Below are 15596 nucleotides of genomic sequence, written 5' to 3'. Positions count from 1 at the left end.
CACATTCTGGCCTTTATTACTAACACATGTGTGTGTATAGGGCAAGTTCCATGTTGACTTTATGTATCCTTTACCCAACCTTTCATACTGGCCTGCCTGTATATATTTTTGGCAGTATTGAAACTGGAAAGTTGTTATCGGAATATTTATTATCCCGTGTATTATCCATTCAATGACAGGTCGTTCTGACATCGTCAATGGTAATCTCTCAAGTTTTTCAATGCTCAGAATTGTATAGTCAGCACCCTTCTGTGCCAAACTGATTTGTTTATCAGTAAGGTTAAAGATATTAAACAGTGACGTTGTGTTGATTAAACGCCAAGGCACATAGCCTGAACGCAGATTTTGTAACGTCCAGCCAAGTTGTACAATAGAACGCAATTGGGACTGACCGTGTTGTAACATCAGTAAGTCTTGCGATATTATATCGATTGCTGAAGACACAATACTGTCCAGTGAATATATTCTGGAGGACAGAGTCATTAACCCATTGTCCACAACAGAAAGTGATTTTTCCAAATTAATACGGTCAATTTCCTGTATTTTTTCTGCTGTCTCAATTTGAGTTACTTTCCAAGCTTCATTGTAAGCTGCATATATAGAGGCCGCTATGAAACGTTTTTGACGCTGTTTGCGTGGTCCCATAATGAAATCACGCAAGTCAGCACCATCTTGAAGTAAAGTTAGGTGTTGCTTAATTTCTGCCAGTGTGGATGTTTGTAGCCATTGAAGGCAGAGCTTGCCCACACTGTAAGTAGTTACTATCCCTGGATGTTGTCTTTGGGAATATCTAGGGTCTGGCCTGGTCAATTTGAACCCCTGTATTTTGTTCAGGAATCTGTCTTGACAGTTATTTGTATCAGTGGGCCAGATCAACCATTGTTTCCAATCAGGATGTGTTCTGTTTTGGTTTAAAATATGGTTCACGTCTATCTCAACATCTATAGAGCTATTACTGTTCGTTGTTGGCTTTGGAATAGATGGTTTGTTTAAGTCTTTGATTTTGGCTAAGCCAAGACAGGTAGTTTGTTGAATAGTATCATTCAAAAATATAATTTGTTCTGGGATCATGCAGGCTCTGAACAATGATTCCATACCTTGTACTTGCCAATCTTTTGTACCCCAAACAGTTTTTGCTTCAATGTTATTGTTCCAGAAATCAAAACCAAATGTATTCATTTGCTCAAAAAATGAATCTGAATATATCAATTTTGTGTTTGTAAGCATGGTCTTCATACCTGTCTTATTCGACAATTTGAAATAAAATGTTTCTGCATTACTTGTGTTAAACCCTGAAAAATATGAATATTTATCATAAAATGTTTTAGAACTACCCTTTGGTGGAGTAGCACAATGTTCCCATTGGTTATAATTTAAAACATTTCTAGGTTGTGCAGATTTATGTAGAAAATGGTTACCATAGTGGTTGTAGCAGAACATTTGATCATAATTAGACAAACCCTGCAAATAATCATGTTCTGTAAATTTAGCAGACATTAATAGGTCAGACATCATATCATTAATACTTTCAAAGTCCCAATCATCAGCAAATGTGCTTGGTTTTACAAAGTCACTTAACGAGATCTTAAATTGATGTGGATACTTCAGGATTTCAACCGGGCCATAGATTTCATAATCAGTATTGTCCCATGCTACACCGCCTGGTATAGGATTGGCTGTGAAGTTCACTGAAGAAAGTTCTCTTTTCTCGACATGTGAAGATGTGTGTGGTTTAAGGACCAAGTTGATTTTCTGGCTTGCTGTGTCCATTTTAGCATATTTTCCCTCAATGAAATGTCCCAAGCATAGTACCATGATGAGCCAAAGTATGAGGACAAATGCACCTAATGTCACCCAAATTTCAATCCATGAAGAAGTTAGATAGGTTCCCTTTAGTTGATGAAAAAGTTCCTTTGCTTTGTCTTTAAAAGTTTTTGTTGATGGCTGTACTTCTGGTTCACTTGGATCTTCAGAAAAATCATCGAAATTGATGAAGTAGCCGGATGCCGTTCTGTCAATTGTTCCAATTGCTTCTGGATTACTTTTTGCTTTTTGATTTTGCTTTGTTTCATTAGAAAAGTCTGTAATTACATCATCGTAGGTCGGTGTTTTTTGATGAAAAGCTTTGATTTGGGTTTTTAGAGGTTCAAGTTCCATTGCTTTATTGCATAGTCCTTGTTGTTTCACTGTAGATTTTTCAAATGTGATCAGTCTTTCAGTTTGAACCTCTGTGGATGTAGCAAACTTTGGTGTTCTGCTACTTCTTGGGAGTCCACTTGGCCTACTATTTGTTATCGGCCACATGATTGTGGTTTAACCAGGTCGATGGATATGACTCAGTTCTCCTTTTTACCAGCAAGGGGTGGTAGTACTACTGATCTTGTCCCGTTGATAGACAAGACAGGAACTGCTTTTCTGTAAGAAGGCCCAAATTCCTTCTTTACCGCGATCTTCTCTCTGACCAGATCCCCGACTTTTGGAATCCAGACAGGCCTTGCTGGGACAGGTGGTTTTTCTTCAGTGGTTGTTGGCTGCTGTTTCAACTTTATGTTGCTCAGGTCTTTTCTTGTTTCATTTAAGTCCTGTAAAATAGCCAAGCGATCTTTGATATCAAAGCATTTTTCTTTAACCACTGAAGTCTGACTATCTAAGTCCTGGACTAACATTCTAGTCCCAAACAATAGTTTGTACGGACTGAGTCCTTTCAGAGAATTTCTTGGCAGGTTATTTAGACTACGTTGGACACTTATTAAATGTTTGACCCACCCAGCTCCTGAACCTAATATCTTCGCTGTTATAGATTGCTTTATGCCTTGGTTTTTTCTTTAACCATCCCGTTTCCCTCAGGAAGGAAGTGAGAAGAGTCCCGCAATGCAATGTTCATTCTGGCCAGGCACCCCCCATAAGCTGTTTTAGAGCTAAAGGAAAGATTTTGGTCAGAACGTAACATGCTTCTAGCGTATATGCCATTATAGACTCGCAAATCTTTGTATAACAGTTCCGACGTCAGCCGAAAGTTGGGGTCTACATTATAAGTGAAAATAGTCTCTACATGTTAATATGACGCATTATTCATACTGGGTTTTTATTTTTTTGTTGATTTGATACATTCTGGAGTGAAACGCCATGGTATTAAACCGTTTCTCTCGCCACTGCGATCTCTGTTGCAGTCTGGGCAGTTTTTTACAAAAATGTGATGATGCAGGCTCATGCCTGGCCACCAGTGCACTGATTGTAATTCTTCCAGAGAATCTTTTAGCTTAAGGTGTCTGAGACCCTCACCCATATGTGCGTCCTTTATTAACAAGCCTCTCCTGTTCATGTTTGGAATCACTCTATCCCCCACTCCAGGGATTCGAGCAAAAGGAACGGAGTTTGCATCGATTATGTATGTATAATTGAGTGGGTAATAGATCGGTAGCGCTGAGCAGTCGCCTTTTGATGACGTTTTTACTGCCAGCATAGTTTCACCGTCAATGTATTTTACTGCACGCTTCTTTGTAGCTACGGAAACCGATTTAGTTGCCACCGCTGTGGCTGTCTCAGCCAATGATTTCCCTGCAACGTGAACGCCATCACGCTGATGACTCAGTGAATGTATCACGTGAGTTTTTGGTAGTTCTTTCTGTAAAAGAACTACTTGTTCCCAAAGCACTTTTTGCTTTATTGTTGCACCTGTGTCATCTTTGTAACCGTTTTGAATCCATTTCTGTAAATCGTTATTGTATGATTTGACGCAGTAATACGAATCGCACACTATAAGTGTCGGGAAATCGCGATCGGCATTATCTAGCGCCATTTTTAACGCTATTATTTCAGTTTGTTGTTCTGAATTATTTTCCACTGAGTGTGTTTTTGTAAATAGAGGTCTCAATTTACCTCCGCGCCATACGTCTTTTACAATTTCGCATGTGGCGTTGTAAGCCAGCTCTCCCCAAACTGAGGGTTGAGCATGACCGTCTGTATATATTACACAGGCGTACTGTCGTAAAGGCAGAATGTCGATTGGCAGAGGGTATTCTCTCTCATATTCTAGATATTTTAATTCTTTCATTTCCGGGTCAAAATATTATTTTACTTTGTCTGTAGCAACAGAATTTACCCATTGAATCCATTCTGGATTCAGTGCAGTTGTCGGTAAATTACATGGTGTTGTTAATGCCTCAAAAGCTGATTCTGCTGTTCTGACTGTAACCTGTCTACCGTCGGCTTGGTATTTTTCCTTTGCTACAGCTGTTTGAACCGAATGAACAATGTTTTCCTTAATGCTGAACCTTTTTTCAGCTTCTGTATACAAGTGTGATTTGTATGCAATAGGTACCTTCTCTCCCTCATTAGAGGTTAGGTACGTGAATCCGCATCTTCCTGGGATGACTCGAATCACAAGGTTGCGTGTGTTATCACGTGTTTGTAATTTTGTTTTAACTAACATATCTGTTTGTAAAGATCTCAACATTTCTGTGTGTTTTTGAGTCCAATTGATTCTTTTAAAATCTGGTTTTATAAGATCATAGAGAGGATTAACTCTCTCTGCATAATTTATAATGTAAGTTCTTCCGAAATTTAGGAAACCTAGAATTGATTGTAAGTTTTTTAGTGTTCTAGGTGCTTGGATTACAGCACATTTCTCTAGGAAATTGTCAGCCAGGCTTTTAACCTTCACTTGATAGTTCATATCCTAAAAACAGGACAGTTAGATGGGCAATTCTTGACTTTTTAAAGTTGAATTTGTAACCCTCTGCTGCGAACCCAAGTATTATGGTGTTCACTCTCTTCAAGTGAGTATCCAAGTCATCATCTGTTAGATAGATGTCATTGACATAAGATAATGCCTCATCATCATATATTTGTAGTAACTCTGTTACTCTTGCTGAGAATAATCCTGGGCTGTTCTTGAACCCCTGGGGCAAACAACAGAAATTTTTTTGCGCGCCATTTATTGAGAACGCGGTCAAATATCTGCTCTCTGGTGCTATATTTTGACAGAAGAATCCATTAGAGATGTCTAATGTTGTTTTGTATTTTTTGCGCACTATGTTATTCATTAGTGCAGCACTATGCGAATTTTGTACTGCAAAAGTTTTGCAACATGAGTTCAAGTGTCTGTAGTCCAAAACAAGACGATATGAATTGTCTGGTTTGGAGACAGGAAACAAAGGATTATTCATTTGTGAGGTGCAAGTTTCAATCACCCCCTGGTATTCAAGTTGATCTAGGATCTCTTTTACCCGTTTTTTAGCTTCTTGCTTAATTGGGTACTGCCTCTGTGCAGTAGGTTGTGATTTTAACTGGATTTTGTGAGGAGGAGAGTCCTCATCCCATCCCACATGGTTTTTATATAATGCAGGAGCTTGGGCTACTGCCCACTTTCTTGAAAGTGTATATTTTTTATGAATTGGAATATGATTTGAGAAGGCAGGCATAATTATTTCTTCGCCATGAGGGCACTCCCTGACAAACTCTGGTGGCCAGTCTCTTTCAGCTAGAAGGATGTCATAGCCCTTGGAGAGATTATCCCAAAAGAGACCCCTTATTTTCCTAGTCTTATCCCCCTCTATACGCAATGTTATTTCATATATTTTATGAGGTTTGCTAACTCTGGTATCTGCAGTTTCCACCTGAATGTATTCATTCGTGTCCACTGTCTCCAGATGATTCATAAGGATCTTGCGAGCTATGCTCACTTCTGCTGCGCTGTCTAGCATTGTCTGAGCCCATTCTCCGTTTTTCAGCTGTGTCCTCAGTATTCTCGGCATGGTTGATTACTTTAATACTGGCTACCTTCTTTTTTGGAAACTGTAATTTTTTATTTTGATGAGCAGGTTCCTTGTTTTTGGACTTGACGTGCTCTTCCCTATGTTCTGACCGTCCTCTTCTTTCCGATTTCTGCGAGGAAGTCTGAAAAGATCGAGAGGGACGTGTATCAATATCTTGATATCTATCAGGTTTCTTCAGATTATCCCTATTTCTAAGGTTGTATTTTTTCTCAGAGGGCTCCCTCTGGGGAGACTTGTGTCCTTGGTCCGGAGATCTTTCTCTCCGCCGAGGAGACCTTCCTCTGGACTGGAATCTTTTTTCTTTGGGAGTGGATTGTTTATTTCCATCCCAGATCTTCTTTGAAGTGTTTAGATTATTTTTAATAAATACCTTTTCAGGATTTTCTATTAGTTGGGGTTTCACTGGTTTCCCACCCAAACTATCTCTTCCTAGTTCTTCATAGGATTTTTCTATGATTCTGGCAAGTTCAAATGGTTGGTCTGCTATATCTGTCTCTTTCAACCTCTGGCGGATCGCCACATTTGCTGCTTCTCCCTTTATATTGGCTAGTAAGATTGCCGAGACCTGCTTGAAGTCTTTTAGTAATTTCATACCAAGAGTTAAAGCAGGTTCTGGACCGTATTCATCTTGAATTTGTTTTAGCACATCTGGTATTACTGACATGGATGGAACACCATGTGTTTTTGTGTAAATGGAAGCAAAGACTGTACCCCAAGTGTCACAGTCCTCCACATGTGGTGCGATTCCCATTGGAAGACAGATAGTCAGAATCCTGTGTTTCTCAACCGGGGTGCTATCTGGAAATACCGCCTCTATTTGAGTGATTTTTTGTGCTAACCAGAATGGAATTTGTTCCCGTTTTGCGGGTACTTTACCTAGACAGGACTGTATGTTCTGTGGTGTAATTTTATTTGTGTTCCCCTGATGAGGGATCAGCTGTGGAATTTTAATAGCTGGTTGGACTGTTGAAGTCCGCATTACATATTGGACTAATTGTCTGTGTATTTTAATTAGTTGTTTTAGCTGTGCTAAAAGATCTGGTGCAGACATTTCTTCAATGTCTGGATGTGGTGTGTATCCGGCTAGGACCGGCCACGTTGCTCCTGGTCTACCTAGTGGACCGAGCCTGGTGATGTGATTATTATGTTTTAGGGCGCCATTAAACCAGAGCAGGTGCTCTTGGTATTTGAGTGGTATTTCCACCTCCTCGAAAGGAGTGTATTCATCCGCTGGTTCCTCTATTTTGTAATAGTGGAACTCGTGTGTGACAGCATTTGCTGCTGGAAAGTTTATCCATGAATAGAATACCTCTGTCTGCCGATATTCATGTGCCTCAATTACGAATACGACTATACCACCTCTCGATGTTAGTCCATTCTCTATTAGTTTAAGAGTTATGGTTTTTCTTATGTTGACCGGAATGAGTATTGCATCCGGGTCGGTCTGTAGGAGACTATTGTCATCCTCTAGGAGACGAGCTGCTATTCTAGCTGTCTCCTTCTCTTCTTCAGTTTCTGACATTTTTTACTGACAGAAAGGTTTTTGTTGCAGATCAGGTTTTCAAGGAAACAAAGATTAGGTGCACAATATTTTGGAACACTGTATCCTTCAACGTTGAATAAACCAAAAACCATACATAGAAATCTCTTCCTACTAAGTTCCGGCGGATTTTAACCTTTGACCCACTCCAGACGTCTTTGGAGTATTTACGGGAGAAAGGGTCTGTGTGAAAAAGCACGACTGAGTTACTCTAACGTCTTGCGTTAGATTTATCGCCTTACCAAACGTTAGGCCCAATGGTAGTGTAGTTCCTATAGTCCCAATAGGCTCTGCGCATTGGAATAATATCTTCAATAGTATAGACGTAGGACAGAGGTTAACTAGGTCTTCTACTGACGATATTAGACTTAAAGTTTAGTGTTTGCCAGGTATCTCAGAGTTCACTAGAAACTTTCTCGAATAGACAAGGAGGAGTTTAACCTCCCTGGATAGACAAGAAGGGATTTAGTTTCTGACAACCATAGAACATGACAACTTTGATCTCCCCTAATCAAGAGTGTATCTCTAGAGTCGTGTGAAAACAAAAGACAACTTATTTTACTATGTCAGTTCAGTGCATTCTTAGTTTCACCAGATTGTAGAGAAAAGGAAGAGACGGGCGTGTTCAATAAAAAGATGTTATTTATTGATCAGTCTCTTTTCTCATACAAGAGAAATGAATCGCTATTATTGCAATACTTATAGTTAAGTAAAGTGCATACAGTAATAACAGAATTATAAAATAATACTGTAAAAGCATTGATATGGTTTCTTAGCCATATGATACTTAAAATGGATAAAATAGATACATACATATATACATTGACTAATCGTATTCAACTGGTGCTTCTAACTACGCCTACCCCAATGTACCTGACCTAAGCCTAATACGTGGGCAGGAGTAGATAAGTAGCAGTTTAAGTTAAGTTTGCTTTGCCAAGGGTCTGCTTCAAGAATTCTCTGCAAGGGGTTATTCAGTTCAGTACCTGGGATTTAGAAGGCTGGAGGGCTGGTATCTCTATCTCAGGGCTTGATATCCCAGCTGCCTGCAAGGACGGCTGGAAGCGCCGGAGCTGGATTTCTCGGCAGGAGAAAGGGCAGCGTCTCTCTCTCAGCGTGTCAGAAAGGAGGGGCAGCGTCTGTGGGCTTCGCTGTCAGCTGGGCTCCTCGGCAAGTCTCGCTGCTCCAATCTTGTCACCACCTCGTATGTGTGCTTAAGGCAATGTCGGTATTATTTATACCTGAAAGGTGCCGAGATTGACGTAAGGATGGACATAAATACGTCAATAAGGATGTCATACGAACTGGTCGTTCGCACATTCTTTACTGAAGTTCTCGGCTAAATCAAAACAATGGCTGCGGGGATTTCCCAGGTCGCTGTATGTTTGATTTGTTTTGAGAACTCTGTGCCTATTAGGGGGCTGGAGAAATAGTGCTTGCCTAATGAGATGGCATGCGCTATGATCTAATCAGATAACGGGTTTCTGTGCCGTTGTATGGCTAATCACATAACGGGTTTTTGTGCAGTTGAATGGCTGCTAGTTAATTATTAACCAGACAAGGGTCAGAAATATGGGGATCGATACAGTACCCATAGTAAATACATCACACATTGTTTGGCAGGGAACAGAAGATACAGCCCTCAAATATATCAGCCAGCTCAATAGGAATGACATCAATCTGCACTTCTCGGGTACAGTTAGTCCAGTGGCAGTGGACTACCTGGACCTGAGAGTGTTCATTGATGAGGGCAATGTAGAAACAGCCCTGTATCGGAAATCAACAGCAGGGAACTCCATTTTATTTGCGACAAGTAGTCACCCTCAGAAATTAGTGCAAAGTATACCGTATGGTGAACTTCTTAAGCTTAAGAGGAATTGCACACCTGATCATGATTTCGAGGTAGCAGCATGAGAATGTGTAGACAGGTTCATAGTGCAAGGATATAATCCTACCACATTAAACACTACACTATGCAAAGTTAGAGCTATACCAAGAGCTACACTGTTAGCAGATAAAAAGGCTAATAAGAAAGACAAAGGGAAATTTCGACTAATTACGCCTTATTCTGTGGAGGCCAATCATTTGAAATCCATGCTTAGAAAGAATTGGCACATTCTAAAAACGGTCAGTGTAATAGGAGAGGATATTCCGAACTTCCCACTAGTAACTTTCAAAAAAGCAAGATCTATACGTGATGAGTTGGTAAAAAGTCATCTGAAAAAGATATCGACAAGAATAGGTACCCTCAAAGAAATGATGGGTTTTTATCCTTGTAGTCGATGTCAAGCCTGTTCTTACAGCAAAAGGGTTTTAACATACGCTATACCAGACACAGGGATGGTAAAGCACATAAATAAATTCATCACATGTAGCACGCCCTATGTAGTGTACCGCCTGGTCTGCCCTTGCGGGCTGCATTACATAGGCAGTACAGTACATCAATTGAAAATAAGAGTATTAGAACATATGAGGGCAATCGATAAACTTGATCAGTCCTATCCAGTGGCGTGACACTTCGCGGAACACCATCGAAGTGATAGAAATCAGCTACAATGTTTTGGTTTAGACCATGTTCCCCTGAATGTCCGAGGTAGAGACAGACTAAAGAGGCTACGGAGGCTCGAATCACGATACATAATAGACCTCCATACGAAAACTCCTGGGGGATGAAATAGTGGGGAAGAACTGACTGTTCACATAGGAATATGAAATCTTGAAAACTATATGAATTTGTAGAATGTTTGTGGGACATAGAGACGCAAAGGGGATCAAGAGATCCATTTATTGTCTAGTCACTGAAGCAAATCTCTTACCTGGAATGTTGTAGTAACATGTCACAATATAATCAAGTTAAATGATGAATTATGAAACTAGGAATAGGCACCTCAGGGATTTGAAATTTTGAAATTTTGAAAATGTGAATTTATAATTGTTTAGTATGTATATATTAACTGTAGACTAAGAAAGTACAAGTTGATTGGTTGATTCGCGAATGTTAATCTCAATTTTATTCACAATGTGATTCAAAATCAGAACTGAATAGGGAAGGGACATAAGCCGATCTACGGCGAGATGAATTTGAGTCTCAGAACTACTGTCGCAAAAGCCGATACACAGCAATAATTTGGTAACCATATATGAAAAATTTGATATATTTGACAGTATATAAAATATGGTTAGAAAATGCAACAGTTCTGAGTATGTGTAAATTTACACGAACAGTTGATGAAGCTGTACATTGTATATAAGTATGTGACACTTTAAAATGGCGCTGAGTAAAGCGAAGCGCGATAGTCCTTTCTCCATCAATCTTTTAATATTTATTATGATTTAGAATTCCGAAGAATTCCACATAAAGTACATAAATAAAACATCATTCAGTACATACAAGAATGGGAAGTAAAAACACAAGTACAATTTTATACTAGGATACCAACAATTAAAAAAAAGAACACCATTTCCTTCAGTAGACTAAGCTATACACTGGGCAACATCATATCAATGCAAAATAACTTCTTTCAATTAAAACCATCAATCAATCAATCAATCATGCCATTTGTATAGCGCACTACTCACCCGGGAGGGTCTCAAGGCGCTTGGGGGAGGGGTATGCTACTGCTCGAACAGCCAGGTCTTGAGTTGTTTCCTGAAGGCGAGATGGTCCTGGGTCAGCCGAAGGTGGATGGGGAGGGAGTTCCAAGTCTTGGCAGCCAGGTAAGAGAAGGATCTTCCTCCGGCGGTGGCTCTTCGGATGCGTGGTACGGCTGCGAGGGCGAGGCTGGTGGACCGTAGCTGGCGGGTGGGCGTGTAGAAGGTCAGGCGGTCGTTGAGGTACTTGGGGCCCAGGTCGTGGAGAGACTTGTGTGCGTGGGTGAGGAGCCGGAATGTGATCCTCTTGTCGACGGGGAGCCAGTGCAGGTTCCTCAGGTGGCTGGAGATGTGGCTGCGTCGGGGGACATCCAGGATGAGTCGGGCGGAGGCGTTCTGAATGCGCTGGAGTCTTTTCTGTAGCTTGGCTGTGGTTCCGGCGTAGAGGGCGTTTCCGTAGTCCAGTCGGCTGGTGACGAGTGCCTGGGTGACAGTCTTCCTGGTCTCGGTCGGGATCCAGCGGAAGATCTTGCGAAGCATACGCAGGGTGTTGAAGCACGATGAGGAGACGGCGTTGACTTGTCTGGTCATCGAGAGGGAGGGGTCCAGGATGAAGCCCAGGTTGCGTGCGTGGTCGGTTGGCTTGGGTGCGGTGCCCAGGGCTGGGGGCCACCAGGAGTCGTCCCAGGCGGAGGGCGAAGATCCCAGGATGAGGACTTCCGTCTTGTCCGAGTTCAGTTTCAGGCGGCTGTCCTTCATCCACTCGGCGACGTCTTTCATCCCTTCGTGTAGGCAGGTTCTGGTGGTGTCGGGGTCTCTGGTGAGGGAGAGGATCAGCTGGGTGTCGTCGGCGTAAGAGATGATGTTGAGGTTGTGCTGGCGTGCGATGGCTGCGAGAGGTTTCATGTAGATGTTGAAGAGGGTGGGGCTGAGTGAAGATCCTTGCGGGACGCCGCAGATGACTTCGGTGGCCTCGGAGCGAAACGGGGGGAGGCGGACTCTTTGTGTTCTTCCGGCGAACACACTATGGGCTGTCATGAGAACCTGATTTAAAAAGAGGTACACAGAAGAATTAATAACAATTGTAATCGGGATTTTGGGAAAGGGGAGAAGCACTAACCTCTCATACAAAAGTGCAAGTGCTCTATGCAATTTCCGGAGGAGTGGTTACCAAAACTCCCCTACAAAAAGTGCAAGTGCTCTGTGCAATTTTTTAAGGCAAATATTTTCACCCTCCCCTAGCAGCAGTATAGATGATTTAACATCGGGATATTATAAACACTTGAGTCACTTAAACGAACTTCTTTCAATTAAAACACACAATGGGCTGTCAGGAAAACCTGATTTAAAAAGAAGTATACACAAGAATAATTATCAGTTGAAATCGGGTTTTAGGGAAAAACGAAAGGCACTTAATTATCATACAAAAGTACAAGACCTTATTACAAAAAAGTGCAAGTGCTCTGTGCAATATTTGGAGGAGTATTTACCAATAATCCCCTAGCAGCTATATAGATAATCTAACCTAAAAGTATTAAAAAAGGCTATTTACATTCATACAAAAAGTGCAAGTGCTCTGTGCAATTCTTTTTATGGGCATATATTTCCCACCCTCCCCTAGCAGCAGTATAGATGATTTAACATCGAGATATTATAAGCTCTAGAGTCACTTCACAATGTTACAAACCTAATAAACATTTAAAAACTCTTTGAAAAACCGAAAATGTTTAAAACACATCAGTTCGAATGGAGGGGACAGAAGACAATTACGGGCCTGTTCAGCTGTTGCGATATTATACTTTAAAAAAGCAATCCTCAAATATCTACGTCGTATAGAATGCAGGACACACAATCAAAACATGATTCAGGTCTTGTATACTGCTGTTACACAGTTGACAGTATCTTTCATTTTTGGGAATATCCTCCCAGGCACCTGTTGCAATTCTTAGGGGTAATAAGTTCATTCTTAACAACAGAATCACCCTACGAACTCCGTGTTCCAGGTTACAAAGAACATACGGTTGGGGATTTTTAACAATAGAACTCCCAGCAATGCAGTCCATCCTTCCATTTAATGAACATAGTATCAGATCTCTTTTGCAAGAAACCACATATATTGACTTTTTAATTATATGCTTTAACGAGGATTTACATAAAGCTGCTGCCCCTTCCTTATTTAAACCGAACAAACTCAAGGCCTTTAAATAGTTTCTAAAAATAGCGCTTTTACCGATCATGTTAACAAATATTTCCCTGTGCAGTGCTGCCCTCAATAAATTATCGGGCGATTTATCAAAGCATTACACCACCTTAAACAGGCAGCCATTGATAATACGTATGTCGAAAGAAGGCCAAATTCGAGCCTAAGTTCCGCGATTGGCGCACCATAATTCAAATTACATATTTGGCGCCAAATCTTTCCTTCCACTTTCTCAAATTTGGCCCATTCACACTCATCTACTGTTTCACTAGCATAATTCAAAGTCGGTGGGATTTTTATTTTGTAAACCAAAATTATGTGGGAAAAGTGTATTTTCCACATTGCATATACAGGCGATTAATTGCCGAAGCTTGAGAAATTGCTTTCCCTTTACAATGGTCCAAATGTCTGCTAGCAGAGCACCTGTCTGAAAATATTTTTCTTAAATATGGATAAAATTTCACAACTTCCAGTTTTTCCCTTCCCAGGAACCAACTCAGATTATTTCTAACCTTGCACCCTTGATAGCTAAAAATCATAACTTTGCTCTTTAAAATATTTATTTTTAAAAAGTGCTCTTCTGTGTACTTAACCAGCTCTATCAATCTTCTCTGCAGCCCAATTGGAGTTAAGTCCATTATTATTGCATCATCTGCATACAACAGACAACTAAGTTTAAGGTTACCTATTTGGGGAGGGTCCCCTTTACTCCGTCCTACCCGATTTGACAGATCATTGATATAGATAGAAAAGAGTAAAGGGGCCAAAGGCACCCCTGCTTCAGCCCGTTGTGAGTACATATTTTCCTCGATAGGCCTTGAGATCCCCCCCAACAAGGCTTTTGTCCACGTCAAGGAATGGAGTGCAATTATTAATCTTAAAAGGTTCCCTGGGATCCCCATGGTAACCAATTTCCTCCACAGCGTCCCCCTATCTACCCTATCGAACGCTGTTGAGAAATCTATAAAGGCTGTATACAACGGGACCCCTCGGCCAACAGGATATTTTTCAATTAACGTTTGTAGGACAGAAATGTTATCCAGAGTACCACTATTCTTACGGAACCCTGTTTGTTCCAGAGGTATGTAATTATTTCCGAATGCCCACTCTTGCAAGTGGCCCAGGATACTCTTCGCAAACAGTTTCCCCGCTGTGTCTAAAAGGGAGATTTGTCTGAAACTGGTCGGGGAATTTCTTGGGGGCTTTTTATATAACGGGACCAATATACTTCCCTTCCAGGAATACGGGATGTTCCCAGTGTCATAACAATGAGCAAACAACGGATATAAAAATGTTGCCCAATCTTCACAATCCTGTTTTATTTTGGCTACTGGAACATCATCTGGACCCATTGCCCTAGAGTATCTTGACCCCTTAATGTAACCTACAATTTCCGATTCTGTTGGTTCTCTTACATCAACCCCCAATTCTTATAAGTTCTTAAGAACCCCCTCAGACTGATCTGCTAATTGATTAGGAGCATACAGTTGGGAAATATAAATGGACCATTCAGATTCGCAGATTAAAATGGGTTGTGATTTTTCTCTACCATCACAAAACTTCGCTATCAATGCCCAATACTTTCTAGTATCCCCGGATAAGGCCACTTCATGAAGAGTTATCCATTTTTCAACTTCAGCTTTCCTCCGATCTGATGCTATTTTTCTTTTCCGTACCTGTTTTAATCTATATATCTCTCTCTGATTTTTTTAAGCTAAGAGCTCTAAATTGGAGTCTGATCAACCCATTAATCTCCTTATTCAGTTTTTTGATTTCCCATGGAATTAATGCTATAGAGGAGGTTCTCATATCTTATTTATTTCTCCCCATTTCTCCCCAATTTTCTAATTGCTGCCAAAACTCTCTCATATCTCACGACCGGAGTCTCCGGGCTTGGCCTAAATGGTATGTTCTTAAATACCCTCTGAAAGTTCGGAAGTGCCTTATATGACCCATGAGTACGGCCATTATTTCGAGAATAGGTTACATTTTCCTTCCTCTGGTTCCAGAGTTCAGGCTTCTCGATATTTGTAACCATCTTTACCTCTAGAATGTTATGGTCACTCATCTTAGAGGGGAGCACCTTAAACTGTGTACACGCACTGAACAATTGAATGGAAATTGCCATGTAATCAATAAGGGACTGACCGTAAGTTCCATTAAAAGTATAAGATGCAGGCGAATCCTCAGGAAATCTACCATTTAAAAGTACTAGGTCAAGATTCCTAAGATTGTGCAAGAGGGAAAGGCCACGTTTATCGGATTTTGACTGGGCCGGAAGCACAGACTCTGGAATAGCCCACACCTCCTCCAAATCCGTATTAGAGAAGGACATAACAGCACTGTTATTTAACTTAGCGTTAAAATCCCCTACCATCAATATACGTGCGTTTTCTTCCGTATTACTTAAAGTTTGCACGAATCTGCAGATGGAGTCAACCAGTGGGTTAGATGCCCTCCCTGGGGGAATGTACACATTTACCAGAAA

The sequence above is a fragment of the Lissotriton helveticus genome, chromosome 2_1 (genome assembly GCF_964261635.1).
Source record: "Lissotriton helveticus chromosome 2_1, aLisHel1.1, whole genome shotgun sequence".
NCBI classification, from domain to species: Eukaryota; Metazoa; Chordata; class Amphibia; order Caudata; family Salamandridae; genus Lissotriton; species Lissotriton helveticus.
Note: the sequence above shows the minus strand (reverse complement) of the source record.